The sequence below is a fragment of the Notamacropus eugenii genome, chromosome 4 (genome assembly GCF_028372415.1).
Source record: "Notamacropus eugenii isolate mMacEug1 chromosome 4, mMacEug1.pri_v2, whole genome shotgun sequence".
Classification (NCBI taxonomy): Eukaryota; Metazoa; Chordata; class Mammalia; order Diprotodontia; family Macropodidae; genus Notamacropus; species Notamacropus eugenii.
This window is the reverse complement of record NC_092875.1, coordinates 87,751,558-87,770,607: the sequence shown is the minus strand read 5'-3', so window position 1 is coordinate 87,770,607 and position 19,050 is coordinate 87,751,558. Positions and strand designations below refer to the sequence as shown.

The 19,050-nt window shown below is 38.6% G+C and overlaps 1 protein-coding gene across 6 annotated transcripts in view; it reads left to right on the top strand.

Annotated features, from left to right (window-relative positions):
• The window catches only part of ARHGAP39 (Rho GTPase activating protein 39), a 444,016-nt gene that overhangs the window by 228,282 nt on the left and 196,684 nt on the right, over window positions 1-19,050 (top strand). The window lies entirely within an intron of this gene.

Sequence of the window (19,050 nt, the reverse complement as noted above, 5' to 3'; positions counted from 1 at the left end):
TAGCATGTTATTGTTAAGTTAAATTCTACTGGCCTCAGCCTGCCTTTGCTTCTCAGAAGCCTCCAGTGGCTTATACTTGTAGAGTAAGAGTTCTGGACTGACCTTTGTTGTGACTACTTTTTCTAGATTTCCATAGAAAGCTGAAGAAAGCTAGAGTTAAGTCTGAGGGAAGACTGTAGGTATATAACTTGGAGACAAGGAGTTCCCAATAAAGAACAAAATGAAGGCCCTCTCCCCCCATACTCCAACTAGGTACGGGCTTTATGTGGATCTCCCTCTGCATAATCTACCTACCAACCTTATCTTCAGGCATGGCTTAAGTACCTCTGAGGCCCAGCTGAAAAGCTTGGAGATCAGTAGTGAAAGAATCTCCAAGTAGCTGCTCCAGAAGTCACAGTGTTTTGGTCTGTGACTTGTCATTCAGCAAGGGATCCTTCCAGAACCTTGTCAAAGGTCTTGGAAAACCCAAGAAGCTCTGATTAAGCTAAACTCTCCATATGTGCAGCTGACACCCACTTGGTGAGAGGATCAGTGACTGCTCATTGTGGGTTAAGTTACTCATGTGACTCTAGAGAAAGGCCAAAAGGCAACAGAAAACAAATGAGAGTCAGCATGAGGGAGCTGGCCCCTGTCAGCTGCCTCTTTCTCTCTGTCCTTACATGGAAATTCCATCTGAGAAACCCTGCCTTTGCACACAGCTGGAGAGCTGTTGGTTTTGTAGTTGATATTACTCTCTGAACTTTCAGCTGGCAGGCTGCAATCTTTGTTTCTGCTATTGATGTAGCTAACCAACCCCTCCTAGTCATGTCATTGGCTGCATTCCTTTCAGTCTTATATCAAAAATATAATGTGACAAGTGGCCTGGGGCAGCTGTCCATTTTGATGTTTTGTTAGGGGGAAGGGAAGCAGTGTGGTGTATGGTGGAGGAAACAGTAGACTGGGAATCAAGAGACCTGGGATATGTGACCCGGAGTAAGTGATTACTTAACTAGAACTGAAAGAGCCTTAGATACCATCCAGTTAATCCTCTCCACTACATTTTACAGGTGAGGAAACTGAGGCCCAGATTGAAGAGAGAAAGGAATTTTCCCCAGGTCACACCAATTTTTTGTGCAGGCTAGAAAACAAACCTAGGTTTCTTAACTCCCTGCCTAAGAGTGTTTCCACCTTAGTTTCCTTATCTATAGAAAAATGCTTCTTCAATTTGATTCAATAAATATTTTGTTAGATGTCTGTTATCTGCAAGACATTGTTCTAGATGCTGTGTATATAAAGGAAAATTAAGCATCCATGTCCTCAAGGAGCTTACATTTTCTGGGGGGGGTTAGAGGGCTCCAGCATGTACATTGATAAATACTAAGTATAAAGTTATAGAAAATAATTGTTAAAAATTATTGATATATTTTTTCTTTAACTGTAATTTCCATATAAGCCTTCTCCTACCCCAAACCAGAGTATACCCTTATAAAAGAATTAAAAAGAAGGATGGAGGGGAGAGAAAGGGGAAGATGAACTTAGTAATACTAACTAACACATTGATCAAATTTAACAGTATATGCAGTGCTCCACAACCATATATCCCTCCTTTTGAACGAAGGAAGGGAATTTCATTTTCTCATCTCTTCTTTGGGGACTAGTTTATATATAAAGAATTTCAAGAACATTGACAACTAAGGGGGTTAGGAAAGGCCTTGTGAATAGTAATTACAAAGTTGATGGAGGTATGAATTAGTCCCACCATTTTGAAAAGCAATTTGGAAAGTTAAGAAAATGACTACAATTCCCATACCTTTTCACCCAGGTATCGTACTCCTAGGCATTTACCTCAAGAAGGTCAAAAGATATAAAGAAAGGCTCCCATATATACAAAAATGCCTCAAACAATACTTTGGTGGTAGCAAAGAACTAGAAAAAAATACAGATTTTCATTGACTGATAATAGTTAAGTAATGGTACAATATATAAATGCAATTGACTCTCTGGGACAAAAAATTAGTGTACGGACAACATACTTTTAATTTAATCTGCATTATTAGCATTTCTCCATCACTTTCTTCAGTCTAGACAATGGACAAAACAGTAAATCAGTCCCTGATGTGTAGTATTTACTTTTTTCAGAGTGTATAGACATACCCTGAAAATAGAACAGTCAGCTTTTATGAGCTGATATGAGCCAGCTTAAGCATACGACTAATAGAATATTGTTATGCCATAAGAAATGTTGAATATTAAGAGTTAAGAATACAAAAAGACTTAATTTAACTGTTGGCAAATAGAAGTAAGCAGAATTGGGAAACCAGTCTTACACATGACTACAAGATAGATAGTAGATTATCCTAACCAACTTAAGTTTACAACTGCAGTTCAGCAAATGATTACAAGGTAGATAGATGGTCACAACTCACTTAAAGTTATAACCACATAAATAGAAACAATAACAAAATAAAATGAAAATGAATGCTGTGTAATTATAATGATGAAGCTTGGTCCTGAAGAAGATTTTAGAAAACGCATATTCTTCTCTTTTTTAAGGAGGTAGATGACTGGTTGTCAAACGTTGCATATTCTATCAGACCGAGTCAGCAAAGGAGACTGAGAAGAATTGGTCAGATAAGAGGAGAGTAAGGAGAGAGAAATGTCACTGAAATCCAAAGAGGAAGAAGTAACCAAGAGGAGAGAGAGAATGTAATCAACTATGTCAAATATGGCAGATATAGAAAAGGGATTGGTACCATTTTTTATGTTATGAACTCATTCAGCAGTCTGGTGATGCCTATTGATTCCTCAAAATAATGTTTTTAAGTGAATAAAATACATAGGATTACTAAGGAAACCACTTACATTGAAATATAGTTATTAAAATATATATCCCCAGAGAATCAACTAAAAAACTAGTAGGAAGAATGAATAACTTAAATAAAATCACAGGACATAAATAAACCTACATAAATCATCAGCATTTATACATACCACCAACAAAACCAAGCAGGAAGAGAGAGATTCCATTCAGAATAACTGCAGACAATGTAAAATACTTGGGAGTCTGCCTGCCAAGACAAATCCAGGCACGGTATGAGCACAATTAGAAAACATTTTTTGCACTAATAGACATCTGAACAATTGAAAAAATATTAATTGCTCATGGGTAGGCCAAGCCAATATAAAAAAAAATGACAGTTCTTCGTATAGGTTAATCTTGCCAGATTACCAAAAAATTATTTTATAGAGCTAGAAAAATAATAACAAAATTCATCTAGAAGAACAAAAGGTCAAGAATATCAAGCAATCCATGAAAAAAAATGTGAAGGAAGGTGACCTGGCAGTATCAGATTTTAAACTATATTACAATTATGGTGACAATCTAGTACTGACTAAGAAACAGAGTGATGGATTGGTGGAATAAATCAGGTACACAATACACAATAGTAAATGACCTTAGTAATCTAGAATTTAATAAAACCAAAGATCCAAGATTTTGGGGTTAAAAATGCGCCACTTGACAAATATTGCTGGGAAAACTGGAAAGCAGTTTGGAAGAAACTAGGCATAAACCAGCATCTCATACCACATACCAAGATAAGGTCAAAATAGAAAAATGGTTTAGACATTAAGGGTGATAGCGTAAGTAAATTAGGGGAGTATGAAAAAAGATGCCTCTCAGATCTATGGATAAGGGAACAGTTTAGGACCAAACAAGAGATAGAGAGCATTACAGGAAGTAAAATGGATTTTGATTACATGAAATTAAAAAGATTTTGCACAAATTCAATGCAGCAAAAGTTAGATTTGAAACAGGGAAGATTTTTACAGCAAATTTCTATGGTGAAGGTCTCACTTCTCAATTATATAGAGAAATAAACCGGATTTCTAAAAATACAGGCCATTCACCTTCTACATAAGCTCTTCAAGGATTAACTGCTACACCCCTAGTCCTTAGATCTTTCTTCCTTTTCTGCAGGGTATAGGTGGGAGTTAGCTCTTTTAATACTGGTTATTCTTCTTGCTCAGAAAATAATGGCTAATGATCAGGATGGTTCCTGGTTGAAGAGTGCTGGAGATTCTCACTCCTTCCCACCATTTTGGGGTGGGGGTAAGGGACAGTGATGGCAGAAGATACTAGTGTTGGAACATAGATTTTTTTTCTGATCTCTCAAAATTTCAAAAAATGAATGTTAAAATTTTTACATGTAATTAGGAAATATTTAATAAAATAAAAATATATATTAAAAAAGTCAGTTCACAGCCAGTAGGATAAGAACTCCTAATCTATAAAACTGGAAAATAGATAATCAAATTTGACACTTAGGAAATCCTTAGTAACTTTGGAAAGAGCATTTTCAACTGAGTGATATGATCAGAAGCCATACCGCAAAGGGTTGAGGAGCAAGTAAGAGAAGAGGAAGTGAAGGCAGCAAGTGTAGACAGTTTTTTTTAAGTACTTTGCCTGAAAAAGGAAGGAATAGTTGAGAGGATAGTGGGGCCTAGTGAAGTTTTTTTTTTCTTTTATGGATAGAGGAGACAGGTCATGTTTGAAATATGGTAGGAGGGAAACAATTGAAAGGGAAAAGATTAAGAATCACAGAGAGGGGAAATAATTGAAGATGCCATCTGCTGGATAAGATGAGAGGGGATGGGATCAGGGGCATACATCTAGGGTTGGATTTAATAAGAAGAAGAGCCACCCCTTTGTAAGAGACTGGGGAAAAGAGAGTGGGACATGATGTCAAGTGTTTTTAAGGTGAGAAGGATTAGCAGACATGGAGCTCTTGTTGAATGGCATTAGTTTTTTTTTTTTTTTTCAGCAAAACCAAGGTGAGAAGCAGGTGAAGAAGGAGGTTGTGAAGCAGAGACGTTGAAGAGGAAGAGATTGGGAATTGTATCTACGATGAGTGAGATAGGTTAGGGGCTAAGGGGAGGGAGAATGAGATGAGAGAAAAATCATGGAGAGTAACCTGAGGTGAAGATTTGACAAAAGAAGAGCAACAATCAGAAGTGAAAGCAGAGGATTCAAGAGCAGAGAACAGGATGGAACTGAGCTATTGGGTGGAGGTTGGAGAGGGAGGAAAGTGAAGTCAGAGCAGGGCTAAGAGCCTGAAAAAGTACTAAATGGTGGAGAAGTCAGAGTTTTCAGTGACAGCAAAGAAAAGGGTATTGGAAGAGTGGTGCAGAGGGAGAGGTAAATGACAAGAGGCTTTGCAGGGAAATACCAGAATTTCTAATTAAGGAACTGGAACATTTGTGGATAATGGCAAGATCTAGTGCATGAGCATCCCTTGTGATGGAATAAGTCATAGGGTTTAAGGAGGTTGGAGAAATGGGAAATTAAGAAGTCTGTGGAAGCATCTACATGGACATTTAAGTCCTCTAGTGTGAGTATAGAAATGGGAGAGGAGAAGAAGATGGTGAGCCATATGTTGAACTCCTTGAGAAAGGAAGGAAAGTAACCTAGACTTGGTATTCTACAGCTATCATGATTTTGATTGAGTAGACTTCAAAGGAAATAGGTTACTGAGTTCAGGAGGGTGTCTGAAAGTGCAAAGGGGGGCGTAAGGAGTATTCTTAACATCACCTCCAACTCCTCAGGGTAGATGGGCCCCACAACTAATGTGATTGGTAGGGGGAAGGTGAAATATGATGTAGCCAGTAGTGGAGAGAATAGCTGGGGATTCAGTGTCATCAGAGAGGAGCCAGGACTCAATGATGTATAAGAAGTGGAAAGCTTACAAGACAGTACAGGATGAAGAGGAATTTGTTCACCATGGAACAGGAAGTCCAGAGGGCACAGTGGAAATAGTGGGAAGGGTTGAATTGGGACATGAGTAGGATAAAATTGAGGGACATGGAGATGAGAAAAGACAACCGATTGTATTCTATTAAGTGTTAAAGTGACAGGAAAAGGAGGTCAAGCAGAGAAACAAATGTCCAGTATATCCCAAATATTTACAGCTTTGTGGTAGCAGAGAACTAGAAACAAAGTGGATACCCATCAGTTAAGTAATAGCTGAAAAAGGTATATGTATAACGAAATGTTATTGTGCAGCAATAAATTATGAATATACAGAATTCAGAAAAACATGGGAAGATTTGTCTGGAATGGTGTAGAGTGAAGTGTGCAGAAACAAGAGAATAGTGCGCACAGTGATTACAACAGTACAGATGAAAGGATCGAAAAGGAAGTTGAACTAATTGAGAAATCAGGGCTGATCTGAGATAACAGATGAAATATATTATCTCTCCTTGAGAAGTACGACTATGGGAGAAGTTTCTCTGTCACCTTGGATGCACAGCTTTGTGTAATCACTCTTGGGTTTTTTACTTAGGTGATCTTCTTTGTTGCAGGGGTGGGTTCAGTCTGCTGGGTAAGTGATATTCCCCTAAGTGATGGTGCTGTAATTACAGTCATGCATCAGACACGTTACTAAACGAAATATACAGCCTTGTCCTTCCTTTCCTCCGATTCTTCCTAAGTCCTAGGCTACTTTCTTTACAGAGACAAGAAAGCCTGTTAAAGTCCGGTTCAGTAGAAATGAGGAAGTACTAAATGGTGGAGATATGATTTAGAAACAACTCACCATTCAGGTTGCTACTTCCACACTCCCTAGACTTGGGACCATGCTTTGGTGGCTCAGTGCCTAGAGTGCTGTACCTGGAAGTCAGTAAGGTCTGTTCACATCTGGCCTTAGATGCTTACTAGCTATGGGACCTTGGTCAAATCACTTAACCTTTGACTACCTTGTTTCCTTATCTCTGAAAATGGGCATAGTAATAGCACCTCCCTATCAGGTTTTTTTTGAGGATAAAATGAGGCAATACTTGCAAAGCATTTTACAAACCTTAAAGCACTTTAGAAGTGCTATTGGTATTGGTAGTGGTAATAGCAGTAATAGTAATAATTACTGTTATTAATAATAAGAGAGCTGCCATATTTGTCTTGGTTACCTCTATTACACAGTTAACTCAGAGCCTCTCTGGACATTTTTCCTATCATTTTAGGCATTTATTTGCTCTCTAGCACCTGCCAATGGTCAGGGTGGTACTCATTTGAAGGGTAATGGGAAATTCTTATACCTTCCTATCCTTTCCTATTTGGGGGGCAAAAGAAACCAATGTTAGAGGATAAGAGATTTTTTTTCCTGATATTTCACTCAAAATTATTAATACGATTTAAGAGACTAGTTACCTTTAAATTGAATTTAATCTCTTAAACCCAAAAGAAAAGAGATTTGGCATTTGAATTCCAATGTCTAGGGATTACTTGCTAATACTTCCTAGTTCCCAACATTTCAGAAAAAAAATCCAGCTAATCTTCTGGAACTCTAGGGGAAACTGGTTAGCTTTTAGAACTTAAAAGAATTTCATTGTCTCGAAAGCTGAAGCAACCTAGTAAGCCAGTAAATCACTTCATTTTGCAAATAAGGGAACTGAGGTCTAAAGAGAGGAAATGACTGGCCTGCCCAAGATATTCAAACAGAACCAGGACAAAAACCAAGTGTTCTGACTATGAATCTAGTGATATTTGTACTATACTGTGCTGCGTCTTATACTCATTACTTAGTTTAGTGCTAAGTTGTGTGCAGCGCTGGAGTTTATATAAGCAGTGCCCCTTGCTTTTAGAACAGGAGTGGTACCTCATAGCTGGTTTCAGGTTAAGCATCATGGCACCTGATTATGTGGAATATGTGACTGGCCAGACCAGCAATTGACAAAGATTTTCCTATATGTTCATTGGGTTGATTGCTGTGGGTTCAGACCTGTCCTTCATATCTCAAATCCACGTTCTCTGCTTGGCTAAGCCAGACAGTCGTTGTCCTTTTTATCAGCTATGGATAATTGCCCTTGATTCAGTTTCTATAAGGTATCTTAATACTTACTGGTGGGAGAAGAGGTCACTCACACCTGTTTTTTCCACACAAATATGCAGATTATTTAAGAGCACTTACTTCACTTCCCTCTTTTATCTCAGCCAGCCATTTGAAAAGGGCTTTGCAGATAGATCTAGCTATCCTATCTAGGTCCTGTTTAGTTAAATCCTAAATTTTAGAAAGGGCTTTGCCCTGCTAATTATAAATATGACACAGACATGAGAAAAGAGAACATCACAGAAATCATGTAGAGTTTGGATTTTGCATTCCAATAAGGAATCAGCCATAACCATTCATTTGTCACTTAAAACCCTTCCCTCTGCATGGAAAGTATCCTTGGGATACCTCTTCCAGAGCCTCTCTGCTCTGACCCCAAGAGGTCATCTGAGGGGGTTTGAATTCCTATAGGAAGTATTCATTGAGTACTTGCTTTTGTATATATGTTACTGACCTAAAGCTGGCTTCTATGAATTTGGCTGTCTAATTCCATTCATGCGTCTAGAAGAAAAAATCAGGAGCTGGTTTGTATTAATTTGACTACCTGATTTCCATTCATGTACTTTAAAAAAAAAAAAAAGAGTCCTTTCTTCTTCTACCATTTAACTTTGTGCTAGAAGCCAGAGTTTCTTTTGACTCCTAGTGGCTTCTCTAGAAATTATTTTCCAGACTGTTTCCTGACATTTTAAGGAGCTTCTCCTCAACGTGTTGATGTGCCAGATAGCTTTTGTTTACCAGTTGAAGCTCAGAAACTCTGAGGATAGGCGTGCATGCTGTTCTTCGTGTTCTCACAAAGAACAAAGGTGGCTGCTTTGAGTTGCTTTGTGCTTATGTCTTTGTTTTTAGCTTTGATCCTGAGAATAAATTAGAAAGAACCAAGGAATAAGAACAGCATTAACATATGGACTGAGTAAATGAAAGCAGACATTTTGTTTTCCACCCGTCATTCCAAAGAGAGTATCCTGGAATTGCACTCTGGACTCTGGGAGCTGGGGAAGGGGAATTCATGTAGCAAAGCAGAGAGGAATAAAAGGAGTCTTGACTGGTTTGGCATTGTTGAACTTAGCACAGTGTCTAAAACATTAATAGATGCTCATTCAGTCCAGACTTCTTCTGTTTAGTCTGTGGCTTCTGTTAGAACGTCACACTGCCACTGCAAGTGTTGGCATCATAGCTGCTATTTATGGGCAGGGACCTCTCAGTTTTAGACAGCTGCTCACCTGCCAGGCATTTGTGAATTCATATTTAATGCTCAGCATCTGCTTTTTATTAAAAGCTGACAGGCTCAGCTTAGTCCTTCGAAGAACCGCCAGTAAGTACATTCAAGTAAGTATATTCATCCCCACCCTAGTTTTTATTCACATCAGAGAAGATCTTATACTGACTTCATTGGAACCTGTATCAGAATAAGGCACCTTGCTGTTCAGAATTTGGCCGAAAGGATTTTAAATAATTCCTCATTAGTAATAAGGTATTATGCCCCTAACTTATATTTGAACTATTTGTCATGGAGATATGTCTTGGGAATAAAATTCATGCTTATGCTGTAGTTTACAAATAGCCTCATTATTATCTGTGCCATTTATTGTAAGAAACAGGATTGGAAATGGGTTGATAACTGCTTTTCTGAAATAATTTATTCTCTCTAACTAGTATGAAGAAATTAAATATGGGCCTCAGTTTCCCATTTATGAAGTAAGGTGGAAGGACCAAATTTATTTGAAAAACATTTTCTGTGCATACCTAACTTTATACCACAACCAGGTTATTCTTATCTATGCATAAAACGCAGGCCAGACAACCTCATAGAAAGAAAGAAAAGGATAGTAGGTTTAGAAGCAGCTGACTGGTACAGTGGGTAGAACTCTAGACTTGGACTGTGGAACACCTGAGCTCAGATCTGGCCTCAGACACTTGCTAACTTATGACCCTGGACAAGTCACTTAACCTTTGCCTCAGTTTACTCATTTCTGAAATGAAGATAATAGCATTTACCTCCCAGGGATGTTGTGAGGATAAAGTGAGATAGTAATTGTTAAGCATTTAGCCCAGTGCCTAATACATATTAAGAGAGGAGTGGGGAAGAGAATAAGCATTTATATAGCCTACTATACAAATAAACACTAAAGTAGGCACTTCAATGCTTGTTATCTGTTATCTATAGCTAGACAGGATCTTGAAGCCAATCAGCTAACAAGCATTTATTTCTTAAGCACTTATTATGTGCCAGGCACTCTATAAGTACTGGGGATACAAAGAATAGCAAAAAACCATCCCTGCCCTCAAAGACAAGATAGAAATAAGGAGGTAAACTCATAGTATTAGCAGAGTAGATGGAGGTTACTTTAAGAGGACAAGGCACTCTTAACTGGGGCGGGAATTGGGAAGGGTTGTCTTCAGAAGCTGAGAGCCCAAGAAGTTAAGTGAATTCTCTCAAGTTCCATAAGCAGGACTTGAGCTCAGGCCTTCTAACTTCAAAGCCAGTGCCTTTCCACTGATTATCAGAGAAAAATGAAATTTTGCTTTAAAAAATGTAAGGTCTTTAATGTAAAGATACAAGAATTAAATAGGCAAAGGAAAGTAGTGGCTTGCATTAAGGTATTGGAGGGTGCAAGATAGGGAAAAAAAGAAAAAAAGGGTCACTGAACACTCAGCCATAAGTAATAAATATGAGATCTGTCCTCAAAAGGAACAACTTGGACATTCTGAGGAAGAAGTAATGCTTGTCTTCCAAAGGAGGTAGTGGGTATGAGGGAAGAGATTATCCAAAAAGAGTCGGATGAAGAGATACATGTCATAGGTTAGTGACAGGAGTACTGAAGCAAGCAGTCTGTCCACCAGACATGATCTACAGAGTAGCCATCTGTCTTTTCCAAGGCATATATCCTTCTAACATATGTCAGATTGGATGACTAATATCCACCCACTACTTCCCAGTTCTTCTAAACTTCTGACAGTTCACTTGGGGCAGATGATACAGTCAGAAAGAAAGATGCAAACATGGCTAAGGATTATAAAGTCTGAGGAAAGAAAACTAAGACCACATAGGCACAGACTGTCAACACTGCTATCTTTTGAAGACAAGAATTTCAGAAAAAAGAGGCAGATTTGAGAAGTAAATAGCTGGTTAAGAAGAAATGATGAGATTTTGGGCAGGGATGGAATTTATGTTAGAAGGTCTGGTAAAAATATATTTGCTCCTGTCTTGCTAATCTTATTAGAAAGCTTTAAAATGAAAATAATGTAGGGTAGAAAAAACTGCCTGTGTATAACTACCTGTGTATGACTACAGTGTCACAGTAGATGCCGTTTATTGTTGTTCAATCATTTCTGACATTTCATGACCCAAATTGGGGTTTTTTGGCAAAGATATTGAGGTGGTGTGCCATTTCCTTCTCCAGCTCATGTTACAGATAGGGATACTGAGGCAAAGAGGATTAGGTGAATTGCCCAGAGTCACATGCTACTAATTGTCTATGGCCAGATTTGGACTCAGGAAGATGAGTCTTCCTGACTGCAGGCCTGGTACTCTATTCATTGTGCCATCCAGCTGCTAAGTGAATACCATAGGGAATAGTTACTGTGTAGGTAGAAGAACAGCTTGAAAAATACTCAGAAAATCCAAGAAAAGGCCCAGTCACAAAACCTGTGGCTTCAACTATCTATATACTAAACCTGCAAGTGTGGGTAACAAGCAAGGTAAACTTGAGAGCCTAATATAAGGAGGCCAATTTTATTTCATAAGTATTCCTACTGTAGGGTAATAATTATAGTTGTTATTTGTTTAACTTTTTAACATTTAGAACATAAATTAAATACTATCATCTGATCCTCACAGCAGCCCTGGAGGTACAGTAAGATGCATAACTCTGAAAAGATAGACTAAATCAATGAAATAGGACAGATAAAGGTGTAAGTGAGAAGCATGGGTAACGTTGTACCTTAAGATAAACCTATGTGAGGAAATCCAGAAATTAATCATGGGAATATGGGAAGCATGTGGGAAAAACTTGATGGAGGAAAATACAGAAGTTATATTTTCATTAGAGTAAATTAAATTGGCAAAAAGATAAAATTGATTAATTTGGGAAACAGATTGCAAGCTTGGAAAAGAGGCATGATAAGTAGAAAATGAGAAATCAGTTATCTGAATATCTTCCAGTGTTCTTTCTCTGCCTAAAGCAAAGAAGCTAATAATTTCATCCTTCAAAGGTAGAAGTAGTGAAGGAAGAGCTCTATTATTCAGTATGATTCTTACCAATGAAGAATAGCTGGTGATTGAAGTAGAAGTTATGGGGTCATAGATTTAGAGTCAAGAAGTTGTTCAGTCATTTTTCATTTGTGTCCAGTTCTTTGTTTACCCCATTTGGGATTTTCTTGGGAGAGAGACTGGAGTGGTTTACCATTTCCTTCTCCAGCTCATTTTACAGATTAGAAGCTGAGGCAAACAGGCTTAAGTGATTTGCCCAGGTCACACAGCTACTAAGTGTCTAAGACCAATTTGTACTCAGAAAGATGAGGCTTCCTGACTTCAGGTCTGGTACTTTATCTGCTGTACCGCCTAGCTGCTGGTCATGAAGATCTGAGTTCAAATCCTACCTTTGACACTTACTATCTATATGACCCTTACTTAATGTTTCTCAGCCTTAGTTTCTTTATCTGTAAAATGAAGATAATAATAGCACCCGCCTCACAAGGTTGTTAGGATGAAATGTGAAAACATTGACATCTTTAAAACTATATGTAAAAGCTAACCATTCTTATTATAAAGCCTTTTAAGTTTATGAGTAAAATAAGTAAAATACATAGGAAATGCCTACTGAGTAGAAAAGATTATATTGACTTCTGAGGACATTACCCATTTCTCCTCATCTTCCCCTTTAAAAAAATCCCCAAACACTGGAACAATCCAGGGGGTGGTACTAAGCTTCAGGTGTAATTGGAGGGGGGGGGGGGGGGACATTGAATAAAAATAAAAGGGTGGTGGAAGCATAAGGAAAGAAGATAAAATTTTGAAAACACCGTTTGTACATGTTTCATCTGTTATGTAATGCAGTTAAAGTCGTAATGATTCCATTATTTTTCAAATAAACACACAAAATGCAGGTTATAACTGACTAGTCTTTACAATCACGTGTTGGCAGGTAAGTGTGTACTGCGTTGTCTGGAGGTCCAGCATGTGTCAGCAGAACATGTAGGTGGAGTGACTTCTTCACAATACAATGCTGTGTATGGTTCCATGACACAATATTGCATCATCAGAATTTCAATGCAGAAAAAACCCTACAACTTTCCAATAAATTATTAAATTAATATGTGTAATTTTTAAAAATGTATTTTATATTTTTTGAAATGATGCAGATTTTTTAAAAAAAACAACATTAAAGAGTTAAAGAAAGTAGATGTCCGGGGGGAATGGAGAAAAAAATTTTTTTTAAGGAGGCAATGGGCCAGATAAGTTTGGGAAACCTGCAGTAGCCCCTGCTTTTAAGGAAGGACATAATATTTACACAAGTTAACATGTAATTAAGGAGGTAGAGATAATTAACATCTAGGGAATCAGGAAAGGCTTCCTACAGGAGGTCTTTCAGGGCCATGCGAGATGAACCTTGAAAAAATCTAATGATGAAATTGTTTATCAGTTTCTGTTAGAGTAGGAGGACTGAAAAAGAGACATTTAAAAGAAAGAAAAAGATCATAGAATTAGAGCTGGAAGAAACCTTGAAAGTTATTAAATCTAACACCCTCATTTTTCACGTTAGAAAACTGAACCAGAAGTTAAGTAACTTCCTTGTCTGAGGTCATTTTAAACATAGTAAACGTAGTAGACATTACAATTCACCTTCTTCTAAAGTGAACTGAGGTCTTCTGCTTCCAAATCCAGTGTTGTTAAAATATAAACAGATAATTATAGTAGATACTATTTAAGTGCATTAGTAGTAACCAAATTTGTCTATGGAAAAAAGTTGAGAAAATGCACTTCTCTCCCTTCTTTGGCAGAGGTATAGAAAGAATCAACGTTGTAGGTGAAATATTGCAAATCCTGCAGCCACAGTTGGTATGTTGATTAGTTTTGTTAAAATGATTGTTTTGCCTCTTTTTAAATTTTTGTTTAAAAGGATGGCTGGGGAGAGGGGTAGAAGAGAGGGAAGTAATGTATTCAAAATGAAGGTGATTTAAAAACAAGAGATATCTGTGAAAATAAGATAAAAAATGAGTAGTACATCAGTACAGAACAATAATCATTCACATTTATGTGGCAGTGCTTCTTTACAGTGTGAGCTGCATATTCACAAGTATTATCCTCATTTTACAGATGGAGAAACTGTGGCTTAGAGATATTAAGTGATTTAGCCAAGTTCAAATTCTTGTGGTCTATACTGGGATTCAAACCCAGCACCTCCATCTGTATTCCATTGCTGTTGTTTTTTTCATTGCACCATGTTGCTTCTACTGTGTTTTAGGGGGAAAAATACTTTTTTTGAATTTCAAATTTATTTTTTTTAAGATGTGCTAACCATGTTGGCTAGGTAGCACAGTGGATAGAACATTGGACCTAGAATCAGGAAGACTTAAAGTTCAGATCTGACCTCAGAAGCTTATGAAGTTATATTTGTAAAGCACCTGGCACAACTGGAAAATTAAGCAGGGATTGGGAGACAGGTGTTGAGGGATATTTCGTCCTTTGTAGGTGAATAATCTAAACAAGGCACTAACTTGGAAAAGTAACATAAATTGAGAGTCACATATCAGGACTAGCCCCAGGACACCTTTCATCACTGGATCACAGTGGTTTGTTTTGCCCAGGGAAATTACTGGACTTCTTCACTGTCTCGGTCAACCAACAAGCATTTACTGAATGGCTCTTATGTGACAGGTTCTGTGCAAGGTGCTAGAGATACAAATACAAAAACTGATGTACTGATGGTAGGTTCAAGACACTTGACAACTGACAGATACAAAAATAGTTTCTTGAAGATGGTGGCACTTGAGCTGAGTGTTCAAGGGGTCTTTGGCTTCTGAGAGATGAATGTGAAAAGAGCAGTCTAGAAATGGAGGATATCTTTTGCCAAAGCAGATGAATGGGAGATGGATGTCAGTTATGTACAACAGCAAGAAGGCCAGTTTGACTGGGTCATAAAAAGAGTTATATATGTAATAAACTTGAAATAGTAGACTAGGACTGGATTGTGAAAGGCTTTAAATGACCAACATTATAGTTTTTATTTCGTCCTAGAGGTAAAAGAGAACCTATTAAACTTATTGAGCAGAGCAGTGGTATAGTCAGACCTTCACTTTAGCGATATTACTTTGTGGCACATGGGTTGGGGAGTATTGAAACAAAGGAGAGAGTTCAAACAGGAAGCAATTGCAGTAACCTGGGTGAACGATGATGAGTTCTTATACTATGCTGGTTGTGGTAAGAAAGAAGATAAAGGAACAGAAGTAAGAGATGTTGAGATAGAATCCACCAAACTTAGCAACTGATTGTATATGGAGGTTGATGAGGAGAGTAAAGAATCAAGAGTGTCTCCTAGGTTGTTAACCTGGATGAATGACCAGAAAATCCTGGTGCCCTTTGCAGAATTAGGGCAATTAGGAATGATGGGTTTAAGGAGAAAGATGAGTTTAGTTTTGGACATTGAGTTTTAGATGCCTCTAATTCCACCATACAGATGGAATTAGAAGTTCACAGATGGGATGGGAGTGTAGGAGAAGGACTAAGGCTAAATACATAGATTTTAAAGTCATCTCCATGGAGATAAATGTACCACCTCCATGTTCAAGAATTCTGAAATCCCCTTATCCAACTATAATCTATTTATTCTCTACTTCTCCTTTTGTCTTTTGTTACCAAACTTTATTCTTTGTCCACACCATAACTTTCAATCCCTTGGCCCCTCAGTTCTCTCCCAGACCATCTCTTCTTCACTTGCCACTCTCTCTTTTCCCCATCTCCTCTCAATCCCTTGGTGAACCAGTTCATCCTTACACTCCATCCCTTGGTGAACCAGTTCATCCCTACTACTCTTCTCTTGAGTCCCTTATCCCCTTATATTGCCAGTTGCACTCAGCCAAGCCTCAGCCTTTTATTACTACCACCATCTTCTGTCTTCATTTAACACATGCTGCTGAATGAAGGTGGAGAAAAATCACACAACCATTCTAACTTAGGATCTACTACAAATTTGTTACACAATCTCAACTGGGCTTTCACTGCTGCTAGGCAATCCTGCTGTATATACTTCCCTTATAAGTTCACCGTCTTACTCTCAACAGCAACTCTTCCAAATCTTATCTCCCCAAAGATCTCCCATGACTCCCTCTCTCCCCACCCTCGCAACTGAAAACTTTGTCTTATATTTTACAGAAAAAATTGAGGCTATTCACTGTGAACTCCCTCTTCTCCCCTCATTTTCATCTCATATTACTCAGATGACTTCTGCCCAACAGATTGTCCTCTTCACTCTGTCACATGTTTTCAGACTCTCCCTTTGTGTACTGGCTGCTGCCCTGCTGCCTATAAACATGCTTATGTCTCCCCCATACTCAGATAACTCTCACTAGATCCTTCCATCCCTCCTAAGTAGGGGTAGCATTTTCCCAGTCCCTGAGGAGTCACTCTGGATTTCTCTTATCCTCCATGTCTAATCTGTCATTTTCAGCTTTGAAACATCTCTGATACATGCTTCCTTCTCTCCTCAGACACTACACTTTCAATTGGGCAACAAGACATCCTTCCTTCCTTCCTTCCTTCCTTCCTTCCTTCCTTCCTTCCTTCCTTCCTTCCTTCCTTCCTTCCTTTCTTCCTTCCTTCCTTCCTTCCTTCCTTCCTTCTTTCCTTCCTTCTGTGCCCTGATTGGCTTAAAAAAACACTTGTTTCTGTTTTGACCAGAAACCCCCCCTGAGGGTCTTCCCCTCCCAAATCCTTTTGTGTGTGTGTGTGTGTGTGTGTGCTGCCTCAGTTAAACTGAGACCTATTAAAGACCTTAGCTTGAGGTCTCCTACTGCATTCTGGGCCATCTCCAGTTGTCCTGATCATATTTGGCCACTGGACTCAGATGTCTCGGTGGAGAAAATGAGGCTGGTGACTTTGCACAGCTCTCCCTCATTTAAATCCCATCCCCTTGCATGACATGGCATCACCTACCTGATGTCATGGTCTAGGATGAAGGACAAAGAGCAGACACTGTAATCACTCTAAATTAGGCCCTCATTACCTCATACCTTGATTACTGTGATAGTCTGCTGGGTCTTCCAGCCTCAAGTCTCTCCCTATTCCAGTCCTACCTCTATTAAGCCACCAAAGTGATTTTCCTAAAGTATATGTCTGACCACATCACCTACCCTCCTCCCAGCCCCCTGTTGCTTCCAGGATCAAATATAAAATCCTCTTTGGTGTTTAAAACCTTTTATTATTTAGTCACCTCTGATCTTTCCAGTGTTTTATACTTTACTTCCTCCTATATACTCTTTGATCTTGTGACACTGGCCTCTTCCTTGTTCCACTTGCAAGACAATTCCTTGACTCCAGGCATTTTCTCTGGCTTGTTCTCTATGTCTGGAATGCTCTCATTCCTCATTTCTGCCTTTTGGCTTCCTTGACTCACCTCATCTTCTTCCTCTTGATACTTTCTTCTCTCTAGGTTTTTATGACACTGCTCTCCCCTGATTCTCTTCTTCCCTGTCTGACCAATCCTTTTTAATTTCCTTCCTGGATCTTCAACCAGTGTGTGCCCACTAACCATTGGTGTCGCCCTAGGCTCTGTTTTGGATACTCTCATCAGTTTCCATGTATTCAGTTATCCTATCTATCCTAATGATTTTCTGGTTTGCTTATCCATCCTATGAGAAGTATGCATGCCCTAGAAAGAACAATACTCATGAAGTCAGGAAAGTTCTCATTCTATTTTACATTTATTTTGCATTCTTTATGAATGGGTAACTCCGTAATAGAGTACATTAGTTCAGACAAATGTAAGGCTTTTTATATTTCCCATCCCTGATTCATATTTTCCCCCTTATTCTCCATTGGTTAGATGCAACTTCCTGGACCACCTCTTCCATATTCTTCTCCTTGATATATTCCCCCTCAAACAGCTCATTAAGCATGTGTACAAGCTTCTGACCTTTTACTTAATCAGAAGCCTAATTGTGGTGGGTCACAGCTCCAATTAGAACCAGTCACCTCTGACTTACATCGTGTTATTACTCCTGCAAAGCTGGGAGTAGTTTTTAATCCCATGGAAACAGAATTCCTTCTTTTGTTTTTCACAGTCCTTAACTTTTCTTCTGATTTAGACAGGATCACATTTCCAAATGCCTATTAGACATCTTGAACTTAAAATGTCTAAAGCTGACCTCATTATCTTTCCCTTAAGACCTCTCCTCTTCCTTATTTTCCTAATGCTGTTAAAGGTACCACCATCTTTCCAGTCACCCAGATTTAAAACTTAGGTGTCATCTTTAACTTCTCACTCTCTCTCACCCCCCACCCCAGATCTGTTGCCAGATCCTGTCAATTCTGCTTTTGTGATATCTCTTACATATACTCCCTTCTCTCCTCTGATACTGCTAGCACCCTAGTACAGGCCCTCATCCCTTCACACCTGGATGGTTGTAATAGCTTCTGGTTAGTTTCCCTGCCTCAGATTTTTGCCCAATACAGTCCATTCTTCTCATAGCTGTCAGAATGATTTTCCTAAAACACAAGTCTGATCATGTCATCCTTCTATTCAGTAAATTTCATTGGCTCTCTATCATCTCCAGCATCAAATATAAAATCCTCTGTTTTGCTTTTAAAGCTTGTCTTATCCTAGCCCCATCCTATCTTTCCAGTCTACTTACCCCATACTCCCTCTCCTGATTCTAGGCATTTTCACTGGCTGTCTCCCATGGTTAGAATTCTCTCCTTTCTCACTTCTATCTCCTTGCTTCCCTGGTTTCCTTCAAGTCTCAGCTAAAATCCTATCTTCTTTAAGAAGTGTTTCTCATAAGGGAGAGGTAGAATGAGATAAATTATCTCACAGAAAAGAGGCAAGAAAAAGCCTTTATAGTAGAGGGGAATATGAGGGAAGTGAGGAGGGAGAGTGAGGGAACCTTACTCTCATCAGAATTGGCTCAAAGAGGGAACAACATACATACTCAATTAGATATAGAAATCTATTTTACCCTACAGGAAAGTAGGAGG